Raw genomic sequence first — 12,190 nt, forward strand, 5'->3', positions numbered from 1 at the left:
AATCCAACTCTTAGCCAATAAACATTGCTACTGGAAAAATTATATCTTTGATGATATAGACCTATGTGGGCAAGGTGATGTCTTTGCTTTTTAGTTTGCTGATCAGATTTCCATAGCTTTCCTTCTGAGGAAGAAGCATCTTTTAATTTCATAACTGCAGTTGCCATCTGCAGTCATCTTGGAACCAAAGAATAATAAATCTGACACAGCTTCCATTTCTTTTCTTTCTCTTTGCCAGGAAGTAGCAAGACTAATTGCCAAGATCTTAGTTTTTTTTAATGTTAATCTTCAATCCAACTTTTACATTCTTTTGTTTCACATTCATCAAGAGATTTCTTAATTAACTATCATAATAAGATACAAGTTGCTTGAAGGTAAGGGTAATTTTTGGGGGTGTTCATATCCTTAATGTAAGAACAATACCTTATCCATAATGCTTGTTGGATTGGATTACATAATCCTAGAATATCAGAGTTTAAAGAATGTTTACCACTTAGTGATGATTCATTCCAATTTATATGTTATATTTTAAAGTTTTTATTTAGATATTTTCTTTTATATCATTTCTGGACTTAGCCCTCTTCCTTCAACTACCTGAAGAGCCATTTCTTATAACAAAGAGCAAAGAATTCAGGGGAAAGTAGTTCAATATAACTAATCATTAAATTACATGGTTAAAAACCAATTGATATATCCACTTGACTCTTACAGTATATGCAGTGTTCCACAATCATAGTCTTCCACTTGTGCAAAGGTCTGTTCTCATACCTTGTCATTGAAGGTTATTATAATTACACTGGGAATGATTTTGATTATTTTTATTCTTTTCATTTACATTATATCATTGTTTCCTGAGCTTGTTTTCTTCATTTTGCTTCAGTTAATATAATTCTTTCCAAGTCTTCTCTGTAGTCATCATTTCTCATAGGGCAGTAATATCCCATTACATACTTAAACCACAATTTGTTTAGTTATTCTCCATTTGTTTTATTTCTAGATCTTTACTTCTATAAAGTAGTATTTTGGTCTATTTGGGGACATTAAATATTTTGTTCTAGTTGAGAATTAATTTCTGACTTCTACTTGGTCATCTCCCTTGTTTAAAGTTGAGGAAATTGAGGTCTAGAGTAGTTTTCCCAGACATGTTTTTGTTTTTAAGCTAGAATTGGATCTATATCAAGCATGAAAATGGGTTTCTAGAAAACTACAAAACATCTTTTATAGCATTATAGAACATAAATTTATGAAAGAGATATGAAGATTATTTCCTTTTGACTGAGATCTCTGGTCTTATAATAGAACACTGTTGGTGTATTCCTTCTGCCAAATCATGTTCTCCATGAATTAAGAAAGCAACTTGATTTTTGTTCTTAATAAATGTTGACTAAAGGAATGAATGGATGGATAGATTAATGGATGAACAAATGGATGTGAGGCATCTGTGGTGTAGTAGAAAGAATTATGAATTTGAAGTCAGAGGACATGAGTTTAAACCATGCTACCTAGATGAACTTGGATTTCTCTGAGCAACAACATTCTTATTTATAAAATGAGGGTAATTGAAATAAAGGATGACTAGCTTCAGATTCTATGATCAATGATTCTGTTTATTTAAAGCATGTGATATTGTTTGGGTTTTTTTTTTGGCAAGGCAATCAGAGATGAGAGACTTGCTCAGGGTCACACAGATAAGTGTCAAGTGTCTGAGGCTGGATTTGAACTCAGGTCTTCTGTTTCCAGGGCCAGTGCTCTATGCACTGCACCATATAACTGCCTCAGGTAATGCTTTATGACTTGAGTTTTTTGGTACCTTTGTAGGCAATTTGTTTTACTTTAAGTCTGTTTTCCATTCTTAGGAATGATGAAGAACATGATGATTAGTTGCTTCTGAGAGATATAGATCATTCCCTGTACAGAAGATTCAGTCACTGGGTCAAACTCACTGAAGAAAACTGACAAATCTTGGTTAATAAAAAAACTAAATAGTGGAAACTTTCATTTTATATGATATTATATCTCATTTTTCCCAGGACAAACTGTGAGGTTCTGAAACTCTCTTCCATTTCCATTATACTCCTTCTTATGCTAGTGAAGAACTGGACTTTTGTGCAAAGGGAGCACATGTTTTTAGGAGGCAATTTAATATGTTAATTATAATAATTTACATTTTCATATATGAAAGACAGTGAGGCATAGTAAATAGAGACCTGGTCTTTAAACAAGGAAGATTTAGGCTTGTGGAATATATGAGCCATGTGACCTTCAACAAGTCACTTAACCTCTTAGAACTCTAGGTAATTCTTTAAGTTTAAAAGTTTCCAAGAAGGTTCTGATTGATATTAAGAGAAAAAGTTTGTTTATTAAGTATTTTCCAATACCAAAGAATGAGCTGATAAATGAATGTTCTCTGATTGACTTTCTGAAATAAAAACAAAAACCTGTACACAAGATGTACTTTAGAGTTTAATTTGCTTTATTTACATTTTCTTATAATTTTCTTAAATCTAGATGATCAGCAAAATAATAAATCAAGTCATAATTTGTAGTAGTTTTTTATTTCTACTGTATAAATGCTCACATTGGAAATTTAACAATGGTACTTTCAAGCTGATGCAGTTGGTTCCAGGATACTCTTGCCTACACCAATAAAACTTAGGTTCAATTTCCATATTTCCCATCTATATATCTATATCTATATCTATATCTATATCTATATCTATATCTATATCTATATCTATATCTATATCTATATCTATATCTATATCTATATCTATATCTATATCTATCTATCTCTGTCTCTGTCTCTGTCTCTGTCTCTGTCTCTATCTCTATCTCTATCTCTATATCATCTCTATATCATCTATATCTATATCTATATCTCTATATCATCTATATCTCTATCTATATCTATCTAATCTCTATCTCTATCATCTCTATCTCTGTCTCTATCTCTATCTCTATCATCTCTATCTCTGTCTCTATCTCTATCTCTATCTCTATCTCTATCTCTATCTCTATCTCTATCTCTATCTCTATCTCTATCTCTATCTCTATCTCAGAACTCTTTAGGACTGTAAAGTACTTTCACCTCACCTGGTACTTTAGGAATTATGTCCATTTTACAGATGGGGAAAATTGAGGTTCAGAGAGGCTAAGGTGATTCACCCATGATGTCTCCATCACTTAGTATCTAAACCAGGATTTTAAGCCAAGGCTTCTCCAGGTCTTGTCATTACCATTTCACAGAAGAAATAATTGAGAGCTTAAAGACATTTCAAATGTCATATAACTTTGCAAGTGGTGGAGCTGGGACCTTCTGACCAGTTCTAGGGCTTTTTCTCTTTTTTTCCTCTTACTGTCTTTACATATCAGAAATGTATGTCACATACAGATTCCCTGAGTCCCTTTCTAAATTCATTAATCTGACTACTTCATACCTATCAGAAATGACAAATGCTACAGGGAATGGAGGGGAGGAAATAGGTACACTAAAGAATGGCTGATGGAATACTGAACTAGTCCAACTATTCTGAAGGACATTTTGGAACTGTGACTAAAAGGTGAGAAGAACCAGGAGATCCTTGTGCACATTATAGCAATGTTATAATGATTATCAACTGTGAAAGTCCTGGCTACTCTGATCAATGCAATGATCCAAGATGATTCCAAAGGACTTATGATGAAAAATGCTATCCACCTCCAGGTAGACAATTGATGAACTTTGAATGAAAATTGAGGTATAATTTTCTCATTTTATTTTTCTTGCTTTTAATAAAAATATGACTAATATAGACATATGCTTTATATTATTTCACATATATAATTGATATCACATTATTTGCCTCTCAGTAGTTTGGAAAAGAAGGCAGAGAATTTGCAATGCAAAATTCAAAAAGAAAAGAATGTTAAAATAAAAAAATAACAAATTCAATTGCAAAAAATTAATTACTCACCTGGAAATGACTCTCAGTTTCTTCCTTCTGATTAGTTTTGCTAAACCCCAAGTCAAATCTTTCTCAGGATCTAGGTGAATAATTGAAGACTGCATCTTCAACTGGGGGTGTTTCTTCTTTTCTGAATTCTATTTTTCTCCAAATGAATTCATTTGGTTCAATTTTACTTATCTATTGCTAATGAGGAGCAAGGCGGTATTATGACTAGAGAGCTTCCCTTGGCCTCTGAAAGACTTGATATAAATCCTAGCTTTGACAGAGAAGTGAATTGAGAGCAGAAAGGGGCTTCAGAGTCATTTAGAATAGGGCACTACTGTGTTTGTGTGTTTGTGTGTGTGTGTGTGGGGGGGGTGATGACATGGACCTCTTTGACAGTCTAGAGAAGCCCCTTCCGAGAATAATACTTGTAAATGCATAGAATAAAACACAAAAAAAATTGTAAAGGAAATCAACAACATGGAAAGACACCTATTAGAATATTTTAAGACATGATTTTTATTGAAGATTTGTAAGACTCACTTTTACATTATACAAATACTTTATAATAAAAAAGTCATCTTTTTTTTTTTTTAAAAAAAGGACATTTTCCTGGAGTTGTCATAGTACAGTTTAAGCAAAAAAAAAATACAGCACCTGAATTTGAAATTCATTCTCCAAGGACCAAAGCAGAATACTTAGGAATTCACTTCATCAAAATATACTACATACATACATATACACTACATACATATCCTTAGATACTTATCAAATTTTTCACAGTTTTCACAATTGTCTGTGTGTTGTTTTTTTGCCCCACGGACTGAGTCAACCTTCAAAAGGATGGGATTATTGTCTGTATTCATTTCTAAAAATCAGTCAAATGGAATCGCTACAAAGTGCCCTGCTCATGTAAAATTCCACTAATATCTATTGGCAAGCTATTTCTGAATTATTATAATAGAAGGTAACCACACAAGTCTGGAAACAAAGTATACATTGTCCAAGAATTTAAGGCCTTAGCCAGTTTTGCTCTCTAGGAAAACTGGCTTAAGATCAGCCAAATATCTACTTTATATCTGTTGTGTCATCTTATTTAGGAAAATTCCATATATTAGGAATTTTTCCCAGGGTGATTTTTAAGGTAAGTTTATTATATGTCTGTTTCATTAGTGTATTTTAAAAGATTTAATAGGTTGTAGGTAAAATTGAAGCTGTACCTGCAAATTTTGGGGGACACAGTGTATCAGGTCTGAGAGTAAGAGACTGAGAATTTCTTGAAAAGGAAACAATTAAAAATAATCTTGTTAATTGAATGTACAAAAATTAACACTGAATAAAGGTGCTACTTTTTTCCATACTAAGATTTTGAGCTACAACCCAGTATCTAGTAAACATTACAGCAGAAGAAAATCATAATCAAATTAGTAACACATGAAGCACTATCCCACAGAAAGAGTATTGAACCCACTTATTATTCCTTGATGACAAGGAACAATCATGATCACACCAGACTTTGTCAGATGAAGTCCAATAGTATCTTGTAACTGAGACCTTATCAAAATAAATCCCACAAATTCACAGGTTTCTGAAATCTAATGGTTCATGGATCCCAAATCATCAATAACTCCTGGTCTATCTAGTACAATGTTCTCATTTCTGAATGAGAAAGAGAAAAGTTGAGGGATCTTGCCTAAAATCATAAAGAGTAGTAAGCATGAGATAGAATTGGAACTAACCTCTCCTGACTATAGAACTGATTGTCTTTCCACTGGATCCCATTGCCTCCAATACCTCTAACATAGTAACTGTATGACCTTGGGCAGTCATTCAATATCTCTATGAGTTGCTAAGATGGTGGATCATTTTGTGCCAGGATTCTTGGCAATGATGAATTGCTAGTCTGGATCATCCCTGACCAAATAAATAAATAGATTGATAACTAGATAAATAGATATGTAAACAAACAACAAACAAGCAAATAGACAGATGAATGAATGAATAAAATAAAATCTTGACTAGAGTGTGTATTATAGTTTGGTTTTTTTCCCCTGCTGACATTTCTTTCCTTTTGGTGCTTCCCTATTGTACTTTACTGAATAAATGTCTAAAGGCAAAGTACAGTTATTTTTGATATTTATTTAACTAAAATTTTGAGTTCCAAATTTTCTCCCTCCCCTTCCCTCCCTCCTGCCTTAATATGGTAAGCAATTTGATTACCAGTTACAAATGTAACCTATTAGTAAAAACTGTCATTTTTGGACAGCAATCCAATACTTTTACAAATATTATTATATTTTATTTGTAAGATACAAGAAATCTTTTTGCCACTCAGACTGCCCAATATGACCAGAAAGGATAATGATCATTGTTGGAAGGGTTGTGGGAAATCTGGGACACTGTTACATTGTTGGTGGGGCTGTGAACTCATCCAACCTTTCTGGAGAGAAATTTGGAATTACACCCAAAGGGCAACAAAAATGAGCATACCCTTTGATCCAGCAATACCACTACTGGGTCTATACCCTGAAGAGATGATGAAAAAAGGGTAAAAACATCACTTGTACAAAAATATTCATAGCAGCCCTGTTTGTGGTAGCAAAGAATTGGAAATTAAGTAAATGTACTTCAATTGGGGAATGGCTTAGCAGACTGTGGTATATGTATGTCATGGAACACTATTGTTGTATTAGAAACCAGAAAGGATGGGATTTCAGGGAAGCCTGGAGGGATATACATGAACTGATGCTGAGTGAGATGAGCAGAACCAAAAAAACACTGTACACCCTAACAGCAACATGGGGGCAATGACCAACCTTGATGGACTTGCTCATTCCATCAGTGCAATGATCAGGGACTATTTGGGGCTGTCTGCAATGGAAAATACCATCTGTATCCAGAGAAACAACTGTGGAGCTTGAACAAAGACCAAGGACTATTACCTTTAATTTAGAAAAAAAACTAATATCTTATTGTTTGATCTTTCTATCTCTTATACTTTATGTTTCTTCCTTAAGGATATGATTTCTGGGGCGACTAGGTGGAGCAGTGGATAGAGCGCTGGCCCTGGAGTCAGGAGTGCCTGAATTCAAATCTGGCCTCAGACACTTAGTAATTGCCTAGCTGTGTGGCCTTGGGCAGGCCACTTGACCCTATTGCCTTGCAAAAAAAAATTTTAAAAAAGGATAGGATTCCTCTCTCATCACATTCAATTTGGATCAATGTATACCATGGAAACAATGTAAAGACTGGCAAATTGCCTTCTGTAGGGGGTGGGGTGAGGGAACTAAGATTAGGGGGAAAAATTGTAAAACTCAAAATAAATAAAATCTTTTAAAAAAAAAATCTTTTTGCTCTTTAGTCTTTTCCCTTACTGGTTTCTTCCTCCTCTCACTGATTTACGTTTTGTAAACATAATGTGAAAACCTCTTTTAATTATTCAGTGTTTCTTCTCCCCTCTATTGCTTAGTGTCTGCTATTAATCAGCTTTTCTGCCTGCTGGTGCTGCTGACTTGAGTGATTGATGCCTCTCAATGTTGATGGATGGAGACAGCAGGAGGATTTCAGTCTGTCCATGCCAGAGGCAACAGTTTAGACAAGGCTGGAATCATTCATGACAGCTGAAGCTAGTGCAAGAAACTTGCCAAGACAGAGAGGCTCCATGATTACTCTATTGGAATGACACAGCAATTTCAGCATGTATTTCCTGCAGCCCAGGAGCTCAGTAGACTCTATGCTTGCTGCAAGGCTTTGCAATAGGTTTTCTCATCAAAACTCTTTAGAATTCAAACAGATAACTAAGAAGGTGTAACAGTGATGCACCATGGATTGTGTGGACCCACTACAAGGGTTTGAGGTAGCCTATGATATAGACTAAGAAGACAAGAACCTGGTATAGGACTTTCCAAGATTCAAAATGGTAACCAAGTTCATATAGGGCTGAGGAAGTGATGACCTCATTGTTTTACCTCACTGTACCCAAAAGCCATTTTTCTCTTCACCCCAGCTCCATTTTTACCCTATTTCTTTGACACATCCTTGTACCTGTACCATCTGATCTCAGCAGTCCACTCTTCCAGTATGTTCCTCAATATACCTCTGACCTTTTCTTCAAGTTACTAATTGAGCTATTTGACAGTTAAGAATCAATGTGGTACTCTTCATAGAGTGCTGGACTTTGGAATCAAGGATCTGATTTCAAGTCACTCCTCTGACACCCACTAATTGTGTGACCCAGAACAGAACTGTCCTCTCGGTGTCCCAGGACATATTGTTGCAGAGCAGGTTTCAATATAAATTGGTAGAGAGAGTTTTCCCTAACTTTAATTTTGCCATTGTCAGTTATACCCCAAATCCCAAATCACTAACCAGTTTGATGATACAGCAGATGACAACAAGCTCTTTTGATATTATTTACTTTATGGAATAGTCAAGGCTTTGCAATTGAATTGATGAAATAAATTTTGGTGTTGTTCAAATGTCTTTCAGTCCTGTCTGACTCTTTGTGACTCTATTTTGGGTTGTCTTGGCAAAGATATTGAAGTGGTTTGCCATTTCCTTCTGCAGCTCATTTTATATATGGATGAGCAACTGAGGCAAATACAGTTAAGTGACTTGCTCAGTATCTGAAGTCAGATATAAAATCAGGAAAATGAGTCTTCCTGACTTCACTGTACCACCTAGTTGCCTATAAAACATATAGCCTAAATATAAAGTTTCTATACATGTATATATATATATATATATATATATATATATATATATATATATATATTTTAATATATGAGCACACACAAAATAGTTAAATATAAGGTATTTTGGGAAAAAGGCACTAACATTTGTGGATATCAGGGAAATTTTCAAACAGAAGATGTAGGCTGAGTAATATATTAAAAGAAGAGAAGAAATGTATGGGAGTTAAAGAGGGAGTGCATGCTGGACGTGAGACATGTTCATTATAAAGGCCTGGAGTCAGGAGATGGAGTGTATTGAAGAAGAACAATGAGAGGGGCCAGTTTATTGGATGGCACAGTATGGGAAGGGAAATAATGTACAACAAGATTGAAAAGAGAAGTTGAGACCAGATTGTGAAGGGCCTCAAAGTATAAAAATTAGTAAATTCATTTATTTGACAGAGAAGCCAGGAGCAAAATAAAGTTTGAACAAGGCTGTTTTTTTCTTTATTGCCCATTGATAATCATCACATTCATTCTCCAAAATGATCCTATCTCCTTTGTTCCTCCTTTAGAAAAACAAAACCTTTTGATTGTCCTTTATTTTCCCACCCAACCTTAGTTTATTCTGATACTGTTTTTGGAGGACAATGCCACACTCATATTCATCCCTCATTACCTGGTCTTGTTTCTATCTTCTGGATATATATATTTTTTAAATCTATGTTGGTTTAAGAGTTCTCTGTGTATTCACATCACTCCCTTCAGACAAATGCTATTTTCATCCTCATTGGAGTGTTTTTCCCTAATGAAACATGTATAATAACATTACTCTTAGCAACAAATGTTTTTCATTCCATTAAACATAAAATAAAATAATATTTTTTAAAGTAAAGAATTGTTGCCTCAAATGACTAAATGTCAAGTCAAGCTAAGGGACCATGACAAACTGAATCTATGCATGAAACAGGTACAAATCAGTGGCAATTTGCCAGAGATAAAAACGTAGGAGTCTCATGGGGTGTTTAGATTTCAGGATTCAAGATGTTATTTATCTAGGTGACTGTATGTTTTTGAAAGTCAAGATGAAGTATACTGATTACAAGTAAACAAAGAAAAAGAGATTTAATTATAATATTTCTCTTCTTTAGTCTTTTTAAATCTTATTTTTATTAGTGTGGAAAAGAATTTTTTAATAACTCCTAAATAAGGTCCAGAGACTTTTTAATCTGTGGAAAGATTTCAGGAAACTTATAAAGCTGGATAAGGGATAAAACCCCATATCTTTATTTTTGCAAATCTTTTCTTCAAGAGTTCTCCAATTTTGTGTGTATGTAATGTACCCCTATGGCAATCTGGTGAAGTTATGTTATCAGGATGTTTTAAATGTAAAAATTCAAAAACAAAAGATTACCCCCCCAACCCAATTATATTAAAATACAATAATCAAAATACAGTTATCCCTTCCATATCTCCTTCCACAGATATGACATCAATGATCTAGACAATCTGGGTAAAATTTTTTGGTTCTCCCTTCATCCTGGAGAAGTCTGAATTTGTTCTTTTTTTTCTTTCATGGGGTATACATAGTACCTTTCTGTAATATTTAGTTGTGATGTTTTATAACACTATACATATATTTTATGCATTTCTGAGTTTCCAAACTTTTTCTTTGTTGTCTACCATCCTTTATGTGTCATCTGTGTCTTCCACAAAACTCCACCTAAATTTCCATTTAATTTCTTATTCAGAGGGTCATTAGCTACTGCCTTTCTCTCATACTTTGTGTTTTCTGCTGGGCTATTACTTCCCTCTCTCCTCATTCCTTAACTTCCATAATCACTAATCATTTTCTAGAACAATAGTCAGGAATATTTAATAGTTCAAAACATGAATTCTACTCCATTGTTACTAGCTATGGTGACCTTAAGCAAATCATTGATACTTTGAGCTTCAGTCTGTGTGACCTGGTTGAGAAAGTCCTTTAACAAGGAGGTTGAACTTTCCAATTTTATGTCTATCTTCCCATGATCTTTATATGCAAAATGGACAAAACAGTTATAGCAGCCTCACAAGGTCACTGTGATGATCAAGTGCTTTATCAACTGAAAAAGCAATAGGAATGTTGGTTTCTTCTTCTCCTTTCTCCTTCTTCCCCTTCTTCCTCCTCCATATTCTCCTCCTCCTCCTCCTCCTTCTTCTTCTTCTCCTTCTTCTTCTTTCTTCTTCTTTTTCTTCTTCTCCTTTCTTCTTTTTTCTTCTTCTTTTTCTTCTTCTTCTTCTTCTTCTTCTTCTTCTTCTTCTTCTTCCTCTACTTCTTTCCTCTTTTCCATGAGTATTCCTTTTTCTCCCCCATCCCAGTCTCTTTCATTGACTTAAACCAAGGTGAGAGGGGCAGCTAGTTTGGTGGATACAGTACTGCTCTTGAAGTCAGGAAAACAAGAGTTAGAATCCAACCCCAGATACTTGACTTTTACTAGCTGTGTGACCTTGGCAAGTCACTTAACCCTATCTGCCTCACATCCAGGGTTATCTCCAGTTGTCCTCATTCGTATCTGGATCCAGAAGGTTCTAGAGGGGGAAAATGAGACTGGTGATTTAGCACAGCACCCCTTCAATCAAATCCAATTTTGCTGCTTGTCATGGTATCACCTCCATGATGCCCTGGTCTTTTTCAAAAATGATAGACAAACATGATCATTATTATCAAGGTGACAAATTGCTTTCATTGAAAGAAAGGAGATATTTTCCTGCCTAAAACATTTTCTTATGACTTTTGTTTTTCTTTTAGGGAGTTTGGCATGACTGCATAGATGAGTCTAATACCCGCTAAGATGGCAGTATAAATTATATTAATATCAGAGCCTTAACTAGGGGTATTTCATCTGAGATAAAAATAGTGATAGGGAAGAGAGCAGGTAATAGCACAGAAGATAGTCTTATTACAGGCATAGTAGGTCTGGGACATTTTTACTATTCTAGCACCTTCTCAGTTTTGCCTTTGGCACAAGATACCAAAGTGTCAAGTGTTTCACTGCCACCATTCAAGCCCTGTCTGATAAAGGAGATGGTCTATTTTGAGTGTACTTTCTTTCAAAGTAGAGTACTTAGAGGATCCCTTTGGAAGCCTAGTGAAGCCTGTGGACCATGCTTAGAAATAATGCTTTCAAATGTACAAAATAAAATAAAGAATTGCAAAGGAAACCAATTTATTGAAATATACATGAAAATATTTTTTTAAAAGAAGTTCATGAACCTGAGGTCAAGAACTCCTGATTCAGGATATCTTGCTGATGGGTTGCATTTAGTAGCCAAAGGGAAGAATCAGTCTGGAGAGTTGGATAGAAAGATTTGATTAAAGTAAGGGGTTTAAAAGAATGGCATTCTGATCATTGAATGACAGAATGGTCAGGTCTTATGAGTTTCCATGATTTTTCTTGGTTGCTAGTTAATTCCTAACTTGCATTGCTTTGGAGTCTCCACTACCAATCTACCATTGTGTATGGTAGGCATTACAGATATAGAGTTGACCTCAAAGCCAACAAGACTTAGGTACAAATTCTGACTCTGGCATGCTCTAGCTCTGAG

This window comes from Macrotis lagotis, chromosome 2 (assembly GCF_037893015.1).
Source record: "Macrotis lagotis isolate mMagLag1 chromosome 2, bilby.v1.9.chrom.fasta, whole genome shotgun sequence".
NCBI lineage: Eukaryota > Metazoa > Chordata > Mammalia > Peramelemorphia > Peramelidae > Macrotis > Macrotis lagotis.